Source organism: Myxocyprinus asiaticus, chromosome 42, assembly GCF_019703515.2.
Source record: "Myxocyprinus asiaticus isolate MX2 ecotype Aquarium Trade chromosome 42, UBuf_Myxa_2, whole genome shotgun sequence".
In the NCBI taxonomy this organism is placed as follows: Eukaryota; Metazoa; Chordata; class Actinopteri; order Cypriniformes; family Catostomidae; genus Myxocyprinus; species Myxocyprinus asiaticus.
The window spans coordinates 37,553,233-37,569,548 of record NC_059385.1 but is presented as its reverse complement, the minus strand read 5'-3'; the positions used below and the strand labels follow the sequence as shown (position 1 = coordinate 37,569,548).

The 16,316-nt window shown below is 42.2% G+C and overlaps 1 protein-coding gene and 1 pseudogene across 1 annotated transcript in view; one reads left to right on the top strand and one right to left on the bottom strand.

The window, feature by feature from the left end:
* LOC127432244 (protein NLRC3-like) overlaps window positions 1-6,822 on the top strand; it is a 60,775-nt pseudogene extending 53,953 nt beyond the window's left edge.
* The window catches only part of LOC127432446 (NACHT, LRR and PYD domains-containing protein 12-like), a 612,890-nt gene that overhangs the window by 212,447 nt on the left and 384,127 nt on the right, over window positions 1-16,316 (bottom strand). The window lies entirely within an intron of this gene.

The window sequence follows — 16,316 nt, the reverse complement described above, 5'->3', positions numbered from 1 at the left end:
GGATATGTCCTTAGGAGAGGGCACCATGGCCCTTCCACTGCCGACTTGCTTAGCTCAGGAGGGCTACATGAGTTAGTATCAGTAAGGCTGCTGATGGTGGTCGTACCACTGGGTTTACTTCATCCAGCAACCGCTAACTGTTCCTCCTGGGGGGCGACAGAGAGCAGTTCCTCCTCTCGATCCTGAAACTCAGACTGAAGCAGAGGCTGTCGACTTGTGTCATTGTCCTCCTCTGAACTATTCTGATATGCATCTGATGTCAGCTGTCTTTTGCTTGATATTAAATAGCATTCCATTATAATCTATGTTGACGATGAACTTAAAATAATCTCTAATGCGCGCAGTACCTGAGCGCGGCCTAATTGACTCCTCCCCCCAGTCAAGACCATAGAGTTTGTTTATACATGTAGGCACATGTAAACATACATTTTAATCTTATGAATATTTTTTAGGTTTTTAATGATTTTTTTTTTTTTTTTTTTTTAATGAATGAAATTGAGAGTTAAAAAAACAAAACAAAACAAAAACAGGAAAATAATTTGGAAATCCTTGGGGCTGTGCCGGTGCTATGCAAATATCTGATGGGGCTATATCCCCAGCAAGCCCCGCCCTAGCACCATTGAGCTGCTTAAAATACATTGTTTTCCAGCATATTTCCACTGTTACCTCAAATATTAGGATTATGGGCAGCAAAATCTTTTATTTATAATTTAATTAAATACTTTTACTAGACATTTACTATTCAGTGACAAATGTTGTGTATGAAATTAAACTTCAAATAGTTTAATTTAGTTATTTATGAAGTTTTTTCTTTTCTTTATTTTATTTTTGTAAACCGCCAGGTAACTTACGCACTTCACTCTTTTTTTTATTTTTTATCTCTGACACTTCTGAGGACAATTCTGATAAATGTATAAATCAATATTATTATTATCCATGTTTTAGCAGTTCAACAAGTGCTCAGTGAAAGGTTCTTTGGTTGGTTTTTGACAATTTTATAATGGTTGTAGATTGATGTGGCAGGCGCTCAAGCAAATGTAAAATATTTTTATCATTATGCGACACCTGCTGCAAGACACAGGGACACATGGGGTTTGTGTGCACACATCTGCGAATAAAACCACCCACAATGTGCCGTTTTCCGCAAATTATCTACTAGACACTTGTGACTGTCATGTCCCATGTGAAAATGCCCTAATAATATTATCAGTGGGCTTTTCCAGTGTTGTGGATGAAGCATTTGCAGTCAAATCATGAGATGTAACTTCTCAGCGAGTGCTATTACTACTGTGTTGACACATTTGCAGGTCTATGCATTTTCACAGCACAGTCGGCAGTTAGAGACTCGGAAAAATCTTTTTTTTTATTTTTTAGACTTTTTTTTTTAACATAAGAATCATTTTAGATAAAACTTAACTAAACTGAAAGGACAAATTGAAAATGAAGATAATAATAATACACACTATAGAATATAAATTAAATTTAACAAGAAATTATGTACATTGTTACCCCTTTATTATGTTGATCTAGGCAGTGAAAGTGATGTATTTAGTCTTTGTTTGAATGGAGGGGAAAATGCAACAAATCACTGAAATGTCAACAGAATTCATTAAGAAGTGTGTTGGAGGACATACCTATTAGAAAATAATTGTTTATTGAGAGTTGTCTTCATACACTCATAGCATATTGTTCTGAAACCACTTTGAAGTTGATTCAGCAGGAAACAAATCATGATACAGTTGTGCTCAAAAGTTTGCATACCCTGGCAGAAATTGTGAAATTTTGGCACTGATTTTGAAAATATGACTGATCATGCAAAAAAAACTGTCTTTTATTTAAGGATAGTGATCATATGAAGCCATTTATTATCACATAGTTGTTTGGCTTCTTTTTAAATTATAATGATAACCCAAATGGCCCTGATCAAAAGTTTACATACCCTTGAATGTTTGGCCTTGTTACAGACACACAAGGTGACACACACAGGTTTAAATGGCAATTAAAGGTTCATTTCCCACACCTGTGGCTTTTTAAATTGCAATTAGTGTCTGTGTATAAATAGTCAATGAGTTTGTTAGCTCTCACGTGGATGCACTGAGCAGGCTAGATACTGAGCCATGGGGAGCAGAAAAGAACTGTCAAAAGACCTGCGTAACAAGGTAATGGAACTTTATAAAGATGTAAAAGGATATAAAAAGATATCCAAAGCCTTGAAAATGCCAGTCAGTTCTGTTCAATCACTTATTAACCCTCTGGGGTTGACGGACACGCCGGCGCGTCCTGTTGGATTTTTCCTCATAACAGCGGAAACAACTTTAAATTATTTTTGGGCATACAGATAAGTGTAAGACATCATTAGAAACTATAAAGGGTCTACTTTTATTTGTGTACACTCACAATAACAACAAAACCTTGTGCTTTTGTAAAATAAAGAAAATAAACAGGGTGCGATTTCAGCCGTCTCTGTCTCCGTGAGCATCTTTCTGAAACACGTCACAAAAATGAACTGAAACTCATCAGACAAACATGAAACATATATGTCTAAAGAAAGCTTAAAATGTATACTTTTAAATAAAACAATTCAAATTTAAAACAAATATTCTCCTGTAATGTAATCTGTATGAAACAAAGCGATGTACAGTTTCTCCTGGCTCAGCTCATTATCCCTAATGAGATCACACCCACCAGTAGAGCGCGCTATTCATACGGTAATGTGCTGAGACAATCGATGCAAATGGTAAACACCCCCAACAATGCCTTAAAAAGCATCAATTTCATTCACTTTTCTGCGCTTTTTGAAGATGGCACACTACACAGGTGAGAAAGCTCCTAGATAGTGACGAAGAGTTCACATTTTCCTCAGAAGAAGAGCGGGACTCAAACGATGAAAGTTTGCATTTTGAAGAGCTCGAGGATACAATTTCAATAATTTAGTAATTTAGTTTTACTTACATATTAGTTGACATGCTATTTTATATAAACATGGACATATTTTACTAGTTGGACTATTTCCAGACTTGCCAGTCAGGATTCAGAGTATTGAAATTTGAAATATGTCCTAATAGGCAAGTTTTAGTTACATTTAAATGTTGTTTTGGCTAAAGCAGGTATTTAAATTGTATGCTGTATGATATAAATATGATATGTAATATGATATAAAAATAATATGAATGTTTAGATTATATTTTAACTAGTGTTTATGCTGCCTCATTATCATCAGTGAAGCTTGTGCTTGCAAATATCTGTTCGGGTGTAAATGTGTAAAATGTGCTGTAAATATGCCCATATTAGAAAATCAGCATATTAGAATGATTTCTGAAGGATCATGTGACACTGAAGACTGCAGTAATGATGCTGAAAATTCAGCTTTGATCACAGGAATAAATTGCATTTGACAATATATTAAAATAGAAAATAGTTATTTTAAATTGTAAAAATATTTCACAATATCACTGTTTTTGCTGTATTTTGGATCAAATAAATGCAGCCTTGGTGAGCAGAAGAAACTTCTTTTAAAAACATTAAAAAATCTAAAACTTTTAAATGGTAGTGTAGGTCTAAAGTTTTTAAGTAAAATCTTTATGTAAAGAAAATGTATAGTCAGATTACTTCTTTTAACTTAAACTTGATTTTGTGAATAAGCTAAAAACATTCATTCTCTCTCAGGGGAGGGGTCTTTGTCTCCTCAGGTGTGAATCACATCAATATTCATGATCATCCACGCCTCCTCGCATATGGCCTTTCTAACAGTAAAAGTGTCTTACAGAAGTTAAATGACTATATTGTTTTGTATGAATGAGTGATCAGGATGGTTTTCACATCATTTTATAGCAAAAACTCTAGGCTACAAGATCCAGTTCTCGAAAGTCTTATGAACAAATGTTTAGTATGTGTTATATGGCCTTATTTCAGTGACTTACAATTTTTGTTTTTGCAAAAAAATACACAAACATTATTTTCTCAAAGATACAAACATGTACATACATGTTGTTCATATATTATTGTAGCCCAATTTGTGTGTTCAAGTGTTATCAGACTTTAGCCATTAATATGTTTTTAAGTAACTGAAAAAAGCACAAATGTCAAGGCATGTCAAAACTTCTCCAGGGCCCAAAACACCCTCAGACCCCAGAGGGTTAAGAAGTGGAAAATTCGGGGATCTCTTGATACCAAGCCAAGATCAGGTAGACCAAGAAAGATTTCAGCCACAACTGCCAGAAGATTTGTTCGGGATACAAAGAAAAACCCACAGGTAACCTCAGAAGAAATACAGGCTGCTCTGGAAAAAGACGGTGTGGTTGTTTCAAGGAGCACAATACGACGATACTTGAACAAAAATGAGCTGCATGGTCGAGTTGCCAGAAAGAAGCCTTTACTGCGCCAATGCCACAAAAAAGCCCGGTTACAATATGCCCCACAATACCTTGACACACCTCACAGCTTCTGGCACACTGTAATTTGGAGTGACGAGACCAAAATAGAGCTTTATGGTCACAGCCATAAGCACTATGTTTGAAGAGGGGTCAACAAGGCCTATAGTGAAAAGAATACCATCCCCACTGTGAAGCATGGTGGTGGCTCACTGAAGTTTTGGGGGTGTGTGAGCTCTAAAGGCACAGGGAATCTTGTGAAAATTGATGGCAAGATGAATGCAGCATGTTATCAGAAAATACTGGCAGACAATTTGCATTCTTCTGCACGAAAGCTGCACATGGGACGCTCTTGGACTTTCCAGCACGACAATGACCCTAAGCACAAGGGGTAATTTCAGGGGTAATTTCATTTTTTTCTTTGTTGCCATGTTTTGTTTTATGATTGTGCCATTCTGTTATAACTTACAGTTGAATATGAATCCCATAAGAAATAAAATAAATGTGTTTTGCCTGCTCACTCATGTTTTCTTTAAAAATGGTACATATATTACCAATTCTCCAAGGGTATGCAAACTTTTGAGCACAACTGTATATACAGTATAGAGAGAGAGATGAAATGCAACAGATGTATGTTTTTATTACATTTATGTTTTATCTTAGTTGTAAAGGATAAAATAAGCTTAAAATATTGATATGACACAGTGTTGACCTTACAGTTACAATACATATTCAGTAACAGGTTCATGAGGATTCGGACTCGATTGGTTAAGGGCTCAGACTGAACTAAAGTGGACTCAAACCCAACACTTCCATGAATCACATCCTATATTACTCTATTACAATTCTTTATCTTCACATGGTACTCCTGTTGTCATTTTGGTGAGCTACATGTGACAGGGAATCAGAGAGAGAAAGTCGGCATGTCTGACAACACTCCATCTCCATCCTGAATCTATAAGTGTGACAGACATCTGTAAGGTGGTGGTTTTTCACTACAGTGGTTCGAGCTGTAGGAATGCCAAGCTGACTAAATACATTTTAAAAGCAAGATGAAACAAAACTGTGCATTTCTTATCTATTACCACCTTCTGCCACTTACACCAACGATGGAAATAAGAGCAGTTTAGAATAGCTAATAATGTGGGGGTGCATTGTTTAGAACTTTACTATGACCTTATTGTAATGCAGTATGTAGCACTTAAAAGTATATTAGTTTACACAGTGATAGAAACTATATAAGGATTAAAGAGAAAATGTTTAATAACAGTTATGTACATCAGATCAGATGGTTACAATTTTGATGTAAAAGTTACAAATTAAATGTATGAAATATGTATATGAAACCAGTATGCATACTGCCTGAGTTGAATAGAATTAGAAATAGAAAGAGAGAGAAAGATTAGAGAAAGAGATGCCATTGAGGTCTGGGAGAATGGCCTGATAGCCTGTTACCCAGCTGCCCAAGAGCAGAGCTCAGAGAGAAGAGTAATTTAATGAAAAAGAGAGAAAGAGAAAGAGACTAGAGAGAGCCTAGAGCATACAGTAAGTTGCAATCCTCTTTTATCCTTTCTTGACCATGTGAACAAAACCAGACCTGTTACATTTAAACTGACCAATCAGTAGATCCTCTTTTAACCCCCACTGTACTCAAGTTTGTCAACTATTTGCAACTTTATGAGGAAATGAGGGTTGTAACACAAAAAATGAAATTCTTTGTTAATTTTCAATCCTACACATCTGATTGAAGGGAGTGAGATCTCAGCAAAACAGCCGATAAGTGTGACACCCTCTGCTGAGATCGAGTTGTTTGGAGTCAACTAATGTGACGCCGACTTTAGTGACTATCACTGCAGTTCTTCTGAAACTATGGGGGATTCGCTCTGGAATAATCTGTCATATAAAACTACTTTCTGATAATTTTGTTCTATGTTTAGATTGACAGGCTGTAATCTCACTCATGGGTGCTGTGAAAGTTTGTCTTCAGTTCTACAATCATCAAACTCCCTGAGAGAGCTGGACCTGAGTAACAATGACCTGCAGGATTCAGGAGTGAAGCTGCTCTCTGATGCACTGAAGAGTCCTCACTGTACACTGGAGATACTGAGGTCAGTGATTTTCAGTAGAAATAATCAGACATTGAAACAATAAATATCCAGTTAGTGACTGTCACAACACTTCTTCTCTAAATGTGGAGTATTCACTCTGGAATAGTTTGTTGTATAAAACTACTTTCTGACCATTTTGTTCTTTGTTTAGATTTGCAGCTTGTAGATTCACTGGTCAGTGCTGTGAACATTTGTCTTCAGTTCTACAATCATCAAACTCCCTGAGAGAACTTGACCTGAGTAACAATGACCTGCAGGATTCAGGAGTGAAACTGCTCTTTGATGCACTGAAGAGTCCTCACTGTACACTGGATATACTGAGGTTTGTGTTTGCAGATTCATAACCACATTGGAATATAAGTTATGAATATATTGTGGTTCATAGCTGTGGTTACTGTGAATATGTGGTTGGGCTCCTTCTGCTGAATCTGGTTCCTCTCAAGAGAATCAAGTCATTGTGATTCTGACATCAAAGTTCAAAATGATCACAACATTAATTTTTGACCAAGTTGTGAAGCACTCAAGGAAAAACTTCCTAAGATTTTCAGATATTTTATGTATTTATATATCATGTTTTTTTATGTACTGTTTTTATTTATCAATATTTATGTATTTGCTCTAAAATGTTGTAAGAATAACTACCATTATAACTAAACAGCCATTGTAGCCAAGTAGATTCGAAATGTTTACTGTAAAAAGTTCAAATTTATCTACAAGAAATGAAAGCGTGTTTTCCACAAGGTAAAAAATAAAGAATGATGTCTCCTCATAGGGCAGCACAGTGGCTCAGTGGGTAGCACTGTCACCTCAAAGCAAGAAGGTCCCGGCTCAACTGGGCCTTTCTATATGGAATTTGCATGTTCCCTATCTGTCACTCACTCGACGTTGTGTCGATATAGTGACACTAGGGGTCACTCTTGGGAGCCTGAGACACCTCTGGTCTTTGATAAAAGGCCAATGAAAATTGGAGAGTGGTATTTGCATGCCACTCCCCCAGACATACGGGTATAAAAGGAGCTGGTATGCAACCACTCATTCAGATTTTCTCTTCGGAGCCGAACGGTCATGCTCATTGAGCTGAATACTACTGTTCATTCACCTCTGCTGGATCTGACGGCGCATTTCAGCGGCTTCTCCCTCCTCTGCACTGGTGCACTGCAGAGAATGCCTCTGGCCGCTTTGGCAGAAAAACAAGAGTATATTTTCTGAAAGAGCTTTTCCTCCTCTAAAAGAGTATATATTTCTCTAAAAGAGCGGCACCCATGGAACGTCTTTTTAAAGACGCGTCTTTTTAAAGATGCCTTTCCGATTGTGTGTTATTCCTGGTTGCGGTCGTTATCTCTCAACTTCGGATGGTCATGATCGCTGTCTTTTGTGTCTGGGCGCGACCCACATGGAGGCAGCGTTTGTGGATGGATCATGTTCTCACTGCGAGAACATGACCATGGCAACTTTGCGGTCATGGCTTGCTTTCGTAAGAACTTCAACCTATGGGTATGAGGCCAGCGCGGTTAGCACTGGGGGCGATTTGGGGACCCAATGGGATCATCTCCGCTGGGTATCCCCCCACGGACCTCCCATTTCCCAGCATGTTTGTCTGCCCCAATCGGGCTTCCGGATGAGTTTGCCGGCTCGTCTCATGGCGAGTCTGGTTTCTTGTTCGGAGCCCGCGAAGATGATGAGCTTTCGAGCGCAGCATCGGAGAGCGGGCTTGTCCAGTCGGACGCAGAAGCCTCAGCTGGGCTTCCCCCTTCGGGGATGATTACCCAGTCATAGGCTGATGCTGAAATGATGGACATGCTTTCCCGGGCGGCCGCGAGCGTCGGGTTAGAGTGGAACCCTCCGCTCTCCCCTGAACCCTCGCGGCTTGATGATTGGTTCCTGGGCTCACGGCGCCGCTCAAAGCAGCCACGCCCCGCTCCAGTGCCATTCTTTCTGGAAGTGCACGAGGAGCTGACGAAGTTGTGGGAGGCACCTTTTACTGCCCGGCCCCGATTCCACAGTTCCCCTGCTCTCACTACCCCCGATGGCGGGGCGGCCAGGGGCTACACGGCAATTCCCCTGGTGGATAAGACACTCGCGGTGCACCTATGCCCGTAGAGTGCCACCACCTGGCACAGACGCCCTAAGCTCCCATCCAAGCCCTGTAGGCTCATGTCGTCCCTGACGGCTAAAGCCTACAGTGCTGCTGGATAAGCTGCCTCTGCCCTGCACGCCATGGCTCTCCTGCAGGTCCACCAAGCCAAGGAGTTGAAAGAACTGCACGAGGGTAGTTCCGCCCCAGATTTGATGCAGGAACTGCACTCGGCGACCAACCTCGCTCTCCGAGCGACGAAGGTCACGGCGCAGTCTCTCGGGCAGACGATGACCACACTAGTGGTCCAGGAGCACCACCGTTGGCTCAACCTGGTCGAGATGGGCGAGGCCGACAAGAAAAAAGTTCCTTGCTGCCCCCATTTCCCAGGCGGGCCTATTCGGTGACACTGTCGAGGACTTTGCCCAGCAGTTCTCGGTGGTGAAGCAGCAGTCGCTGCCCTTGCCCCATTAAGGGAGGTGGGCATTCACATTCTCAACTATCTCGAGGACTGGCTAATCCAAGCTGACTCTCGAGACATGTTGTGTGTACACAGGGACCTGCTGCTCTCACACCTCAGCCGACTAGGGCTTTGGGTCAACTGGGAAAGAGCAAGCTCCTACCTGTTCAGAGCATCTGTTTTCTCGGTTTGGAGTTGGACTCAGTCTCCTTGACAGCGTGCCTTACGAACGAGCGTGCCCAGTCGGTGCTGGCCTGTTTGAAGGTGTTCAAACAGAAAACAGCGGTTCCACTGAAACATTTTCAGAGGCTTCTGGGGCATATGGCATCCTCGGCGGTGCCCACCCCGCTCGGGTTGATGCATATGAGGCCGCTTCAGCACTGGCTCCAGACTCGAGTCCCAGATGGGCATGGTGCCACGGGACACATCTCGTAGTCATCAAGCCGGTCTGTCACCATCTTTTCAGCCCTTGGACCGACCTCTCGTTTCTATGGGCAGATGTTCCTCTAGAACTGGTCTCCAGGCGCATCGTGGTCATGACAGATGCCTCCAAAACGGGCTCGGGCACTGTTTGCAACGGGCACGCAGCCGCCGACCTCTGGATGGGTTCGCGACTGCATTGGCACATCAACTGCCTCAAGTTGTTGGCAATTCTGCTCACCCTGCTGAGGTTCCGGCCGTTGATCCAGGGCAAGCACGTGTTAGTTCGGACAGACAACACGACAACGGTAGCATATGCCAACCGCCAAGGCAGTCTGTGCTCTCGTTGTATGTCACAACTCGCCAGCCATCTCCTCCTCTGGAGTCAGCAGCACTTCAAGTCGCTGTGAGCCACTCACATACCGGGCAAACTCAACACTACAGCAGATGTGCTGTCACGGCAGGTTACCCTCAGGGAAGAGTGGAGACTCCACCCTCAGGTGATCCAGCTGATTTGGAGTCGATTCAGATGGGCACAGGTGGACCTGCTTGCCTCCCAAGAATCCTCCAACTGCCCGATTTGCTACGCCCTCACCGAGGCTCCCCTCGGCATAGACATGCTAGCACACAGCTGGCCCCCTGGCCTACGCAAATATGTTTTTCCCCCAGTGAGCCTGCTTGCACAGACCCTGTGCAAGGTCAGGGAGGATGAGGAGCAGGTTGTCCTGGTAGCACCCTACTGGCCCACCCAGATGTGGTTCTCGGACCTCACGCTCCTCGCGACAGCTCCCCCCTGGCGAATTCCCCTGAGGAAGGACCTTCTTTCTCAGGGATGGGGCACCCTCTGGCACCTGTGACCAGACCTCTGGAATCTCCATGTCCTGGTAGACATGATCACTCAGGCTAGGGCCCCCTCTACAAGGCGCCTGTATGCCTTTAAATGGTGTCTGTTCGCTAAGTGGTGTACTTCCCGACGCAAAGACCCCCAGAGATGCACAGTCAGATCAGTGCTTTCCTTCCTGCAGGAGAGGTTGGAAGGGAGGCTGTCCCCTTCCACCTTGAAGGTGTACTTTACCACCATAGCAGCACACCACGACGCAGTCGACGGTAAGTCCTTAGGGAAGCATGACCTGATCATCAGGTTCCTAAGAGGTGCCAGGAGGCTGAATCCCTCCAGACTGCTCCAGACTTCCATCAAGAGGGTAGGTGACCTGCAAGCATTCTCTGTCAGTGAAACGTGCCTTGAGTTTGGTCCGGGTTACTCTCACGTGATCCTGAGACCCAGACCGGGCTATGTGCCCAAGGTTCCCACCACCGCTTTTAGGGACCAGGTGGTGAACCTGCAAGCGCTGCCCCAGGAGGAGGCAGACCGAGCCCTGTCGTTGCAGTGTCCAGTGCATGCTTTACGCACCTATTTGGATCGCTCACAGAGCTTTAGAATCTCTGAGCAGCTCTTTGTCTGCTTTGGTGCACAGCAGAAAGGAAGCGCTGTCTCCAAGCAGGGGATCACCCACTGGCTCATTGACGCCATAACTATGGCATATCTTGCCAAGGACATGCCGCCCCCGGTAGGGCTACGAGCCCAACTACCAGGGGTGTAGCGGCTTCCTGGGCCCTGGCCAGAGGTGCCTCTTTAACAGACATTTGCAGAGCAGTGGGCTGGGCAACACCTGTTGGGTGCAAGGTTCTACAACCTCCAGGTGGAACCGGTTTCATCCCAGGTAGTGGCACACAACACAAGCGGATAAGCCCAGGATAGCCAGCCGGGTGTATCGCTTGCACATAGCGCCTTCCACCTCCTTTTGAGCTGAAGACGTGCGCCATTAATTCCCATTAGTGTTCATAAGTATGTTCCCTGGTTGACTTCCTCCGAGCCCTGTGGCAGTCGAGTTTTCAGAGAGATTCGCTGCCGGCCCAGTACACGTGCTAACTGTAACAGATCTCCTGTTCTGGGGTAGGTGCTCTGCATGTGGCGGTTCCCTGTAAGGCTAACCCCATGTGATATATATATATCTTCCGCTAATTCGTTTCCCTGTCGGCAAACTGCGTCTTCCTTGGGAAGATCCCCTCTGCCCCAGTCTCCATGTTTGTAGTAACTCCTCCCCCATTGGGCAGGATCTACCTTGAAGTCTCTCCACATAGTTGGAAAGACCATGTGACGTATCCTTCCACTTAAATATCCCCCCCCCCTTTGGGCGAGGTGTGGTCTCCGCTGTGTCTTCCCCTTGGGAGGGACACCCCCCGACTAGACCTGGCGGCTCAGATAATACCCCTTCTTTTTTAGGGAGTGGAAAAAAGAGAAGGGGAACAGAGGCCATGACTGGGTTAAGCCTGTCTCTATCTCTTGGGTAGTCGACTTCGGTCCCCAAAGGGCCGTTCGACACTCATAACTATGTTGGGGGAGGTTACGTGTCGACCTGGTGTGCTGGCTATGAGGCACACAGTAGTCTGCCCACCACACACCGCCAGTTCACGTAACACAGTTCAGCCAGTTGTGGTGTTTCGTATAGGGACCCCTAGTGTCACTACATCGACACAACGTCGAGTGAGTGACAGATAGGGAACGTCATGGTTATTTGTGTAACCTCCGTTCCCTGATGGAGGGAACGAGACATTGTGTCCCTCCTGCCACAACGCTGAACTACCTGCTGAAATGGCTGGACCGTATATCGGCTACTCAGCATAAAACCTGAATGAGTGGTTGCATACTAGCTCCTTTTATACCCGTATGTCCGGGGGAGTGGCATGCAAATACCACTCGCCAATTTCCATTGGCCTTTTATCAAAGACCAGAGGTGTCTCGGGCTCCCAAGAGTGACCCCTAGTGTCACTACATTGACACAACATCTCGTTCCCTCCATCAGGGAATGGAGGTTACACAAGTAACCATGACGTTCTCCCCGTGTTCACATGAGTTTTCTCCGGGTTCTCCGTTTCCCCCACAGTCCAAAAAGACATGCAGGTTCAGTTAATTGGAGACCCTAAATTTCTCATAGGTGTGAGTGAGAGTGTGAATGTGTATGTCTGTGTGTGTTGCCCTGTGATAGACTGGCCACCTGTTCAGTGTGTTTCCCTGCCTTCAGCCTGAGACAGCTGGGATAGGGTCCAGTACTACCCACAACCCTGCATAGGACAAGCGCCTATTGAAAATTAATGGATGGATGGATGGATTTTCATATTATGAAAACATTTCTGTGAATCAACAAAATTAACAATTTTAAAGGAGTTTTGTTCCTTAGGTAAATACTTGATTTTTTCCATGTTATGGTAGATATTTGCATGGAATTGAGTTGTGTATTTTTTAAATTTTAGCTACTGTAATGTTTAAAAGTTTGTATGATTGTTTCCCTTTTCTGCGCATTATGGATGTTTAGTTATTAAATAAATAAATTAAGATAGTTATAAACAAATTCATTTAAAGACAGAAAACTAAGCTTTGACTACATTTACACTTGCATTCATATTCTAACAACTTGAAGACATGACACAATTTCCAGGAAGGGAACACAGAGACCTGTGATGCTCATTGTTTTTTACAGTGCATTCTGGGATTTTTAGGGAGCAAACGTTTCAGTACACTGAAAAGGTTTTGCGATTGGGACAGCCCTAGAAATGGCCGACTCCCTGCCCAGATCTCTGAGTAGTAAACTAGGGAAGGCGCACTAAATGAGTTCAGTCACCGTGTACTTCAAAGATATTCACAGTCACCAGGGGCCTGCTATATAAATGTTACATGCACACAAAATGAGCAGTTAAATGTGCATATGTAATTTCTCACGCACACATCAGGATTTATGATTTTGCTGTAAATATGTGTGCACCATCTGGACACTCTTGACTGTGGTTTGCACTCTTTTACTGGTGTGTGTGAATTGGCGACTCAAACTTGCCAAGTAATGAACTCAACAGACTGATTATAACTAGGAGTGTAACAGTTCACTCGTCTCACGATTCAGTTTTGTTCACAATACTGGATTCATGGTTCGGTTCGGTTCGGTTCACGATACTTTAAACGCCTGAATCAAGAAAATAACAGTTTCAAAACAGTTATTTTACTGTACTACTTAAACTTAAAAGTATAGTTCATTAAAGTGTTAAATGATTAATCAGAGACTAAAATCACCAAAAAAAATGGTGACACCAAAAGGACATATTAATAATTATGCTTAGCTGAAAATACAGAATTATGTAAGATACATATGCTTGGACCCTGTCACTGATTACATACAGTACATTTAAAATATTTAAAATTAATGTTATATTTTTCTAAAAGTGTTGTCACTGATCACATCTAAAATATTATTTTCAAAAATATTTTTTTTAATGGAAATTCATGCTCATCCAGTTCAATTGTGCAGTCTCTACATAAAATTTACCAATGAAATGAAATCAGACATTACAATGACTTTAGGATTATATTCCCCCGTAGCATTTTTTAAGCAATATCACACGAGCAGGAGTGTGATATGGCCCAGGCCGCAGGCCGAGTGCCATAGGTAATCACTGCCAATTTTTTATCATATTGCACTCTTGCTCATGTGATATTGCTTATATACAACAGTTCAATGAACAAGTACATTTAAAAAAAAAAAATGGAAAAACTGATGTCACAAAAATGCATTTGTGCATGGAACTACTTTCTTATGCGATGGATCAGAATCTGCCTTTGCTGGTTCAAAACAAATGATGCCTCCAAGCCCTCGTTATTAATTCAAAAATGTCACTTTAGAAAAAGTATCATGGCTTGGGCTCTTTCTAACAAGTTATTGTAGAAACAAGGATGTGTGTGTGTGTGTGTGTGTGTGTGTGTGTGTGTGTGTGTGTGTGAGAGAAATATGGAGCGTGTGATCACCTGTTGATGATGCTGTAGTCTGTTAGTCAGCTTTCTGAAGATAATATCTTTTGGTGAAATTCTATTTTCTCAGTGGAAAAACAGCTGTCCACATGGGGGTATTCCTCCCTATTTCACAGTAGCCGGTGCGCAAGAGTCATTTAGTATAGAAACCGCAATCTCCTCTGCCATTTTGAACAGTATGTCCTCTCCAATGTGGAAACTCCAGTAAGAGGTAAGCGCCTTGAGTTTGTGTAATTAGTCAGTCTGTTGTGTCTCTCTGTAATGTAGTTTAAAGCCATTTAAAGCTATTTCCCAACTTTAGTAGTGTAGTAGTAATATGAGCGATCACGGAGTGCTGTTGAATGCAAACACTGACTGACGCTGACTAAATTCACATCACCTCACACAAAAATGGTCTTTTGCCACCACTTGCTGGCTAAAATATGTCACAATATTAAATGTAAAGAAACAGATCGCTCTTAACACATCTGCACTGGTCTTACACTTTAGTTTAGAATGGCACGAACACAAGTGGAGTGATACACACAGTGAAGCGTCCGAGTGCTGATGGTGTGAGACCATCAATACTCATGGAACGTCTCTCGTCCAATCAGATTCGAGGACCGGAACTAACAGTTGTATATTATACATTATATTCAGCATTATATAGTAGATTAATTTAGCACTATCATTAAACTTTTAATTTTATAACTTTAATTTTCCCTTACGCAGAGCAGATCACTCTCACATGTCAAATGGACATTCGAAACCTTGCTCAAAAAAGGTGCATCTCTCTCTCTCTCTCTCATCGCTCATTGTATTACATTCGCTTATATGATGCGGTGGAAACCATCTAAAACGCTTTAACAACATCCTGATCTGAGGTTGCTTTAAGACCTGAAGACTCTGATGAGAACTTATTGGTATACATGAAGGCCACACATTTAATTGCAAAAAAAATGGCGATATGGTGTTGCACGATTACTAAACTGCAACAAGCAGTGATTAACATAGTGTGCTTTCAAGGACGTTACACATTAAATCATATAGATGTTAACTGAAGAAGTACAAACCTCCATCGCTCATGTGCCATGATGAGGATTCAGAGAAAGCACTGACTGTTGAGCACTTCCGAAGTGCGTGTTTGGCTCAGTCTAAACAGCGCACATTGTACAAAATGAGATATGATGATTAATTTTTATTAAATTGCAGTTCTGATCACAAAGTATGTCAAAGCAATTACCGTAAGCCTGAATCTATGATCTATGTGAATCCTCGTAGTACATGAGTGATGAAGGTTTGTGTGTAAATCATATACAGTTGAAGTCAGAAGTTTACATACACTTAGGTTGAAGACATTAAAAAACAATTTTTAACCACTCCACAGATATAATATTAACAAACTATAGTTTTGGCAAGTAGTTTAGGACATCTACTTTGTGCATGACTTGAGGAATTTTTCCAACAATTGTATACAGACAGATTGTTTCACTTTTAACTGACTATAACATAATTCCAGTGGGTCAGATGTTTACATACATCTTGCATTGCCATCTTCTAGAGGAGAAAGACACCAGACTTACAGTTTGTGCATCTCAAACAGTATAGTGGAAAACCTTCCCAAGAGTGGAAGCTGTTATTACAGCAAAGGGGGAAATTGATGCCTAAGGATTTTAAATCAAATGTTCATCAAGCACATATGGTGTCCACAAACTTTTGGCCATATAGTGTACCATGAGGCCGAGTTGTGGCAGCAGAAGGATAACCAGCAGGTCCTGTTCAGTCCAGGTTCTACAGGGGTGCATAAGGGTGACATCAAATGTGAAATGGATGTTAAAGCACCCTAAATTGAATAACACTGGTGCATTAAATGTACCTTTAACTACTAGAGCACCCCACTAAATTCAGAAGCACCCTCAGAGATTTTGTCCTGTTATATGGTCTTCATTGTCAGACAGCTGATAGGAATCACCTGAAGTTATATAAAGATTTGACATTTTGATGAAAACAGCAAAAATAAAACATCCCAATCATAGCAGATATAGTGTTA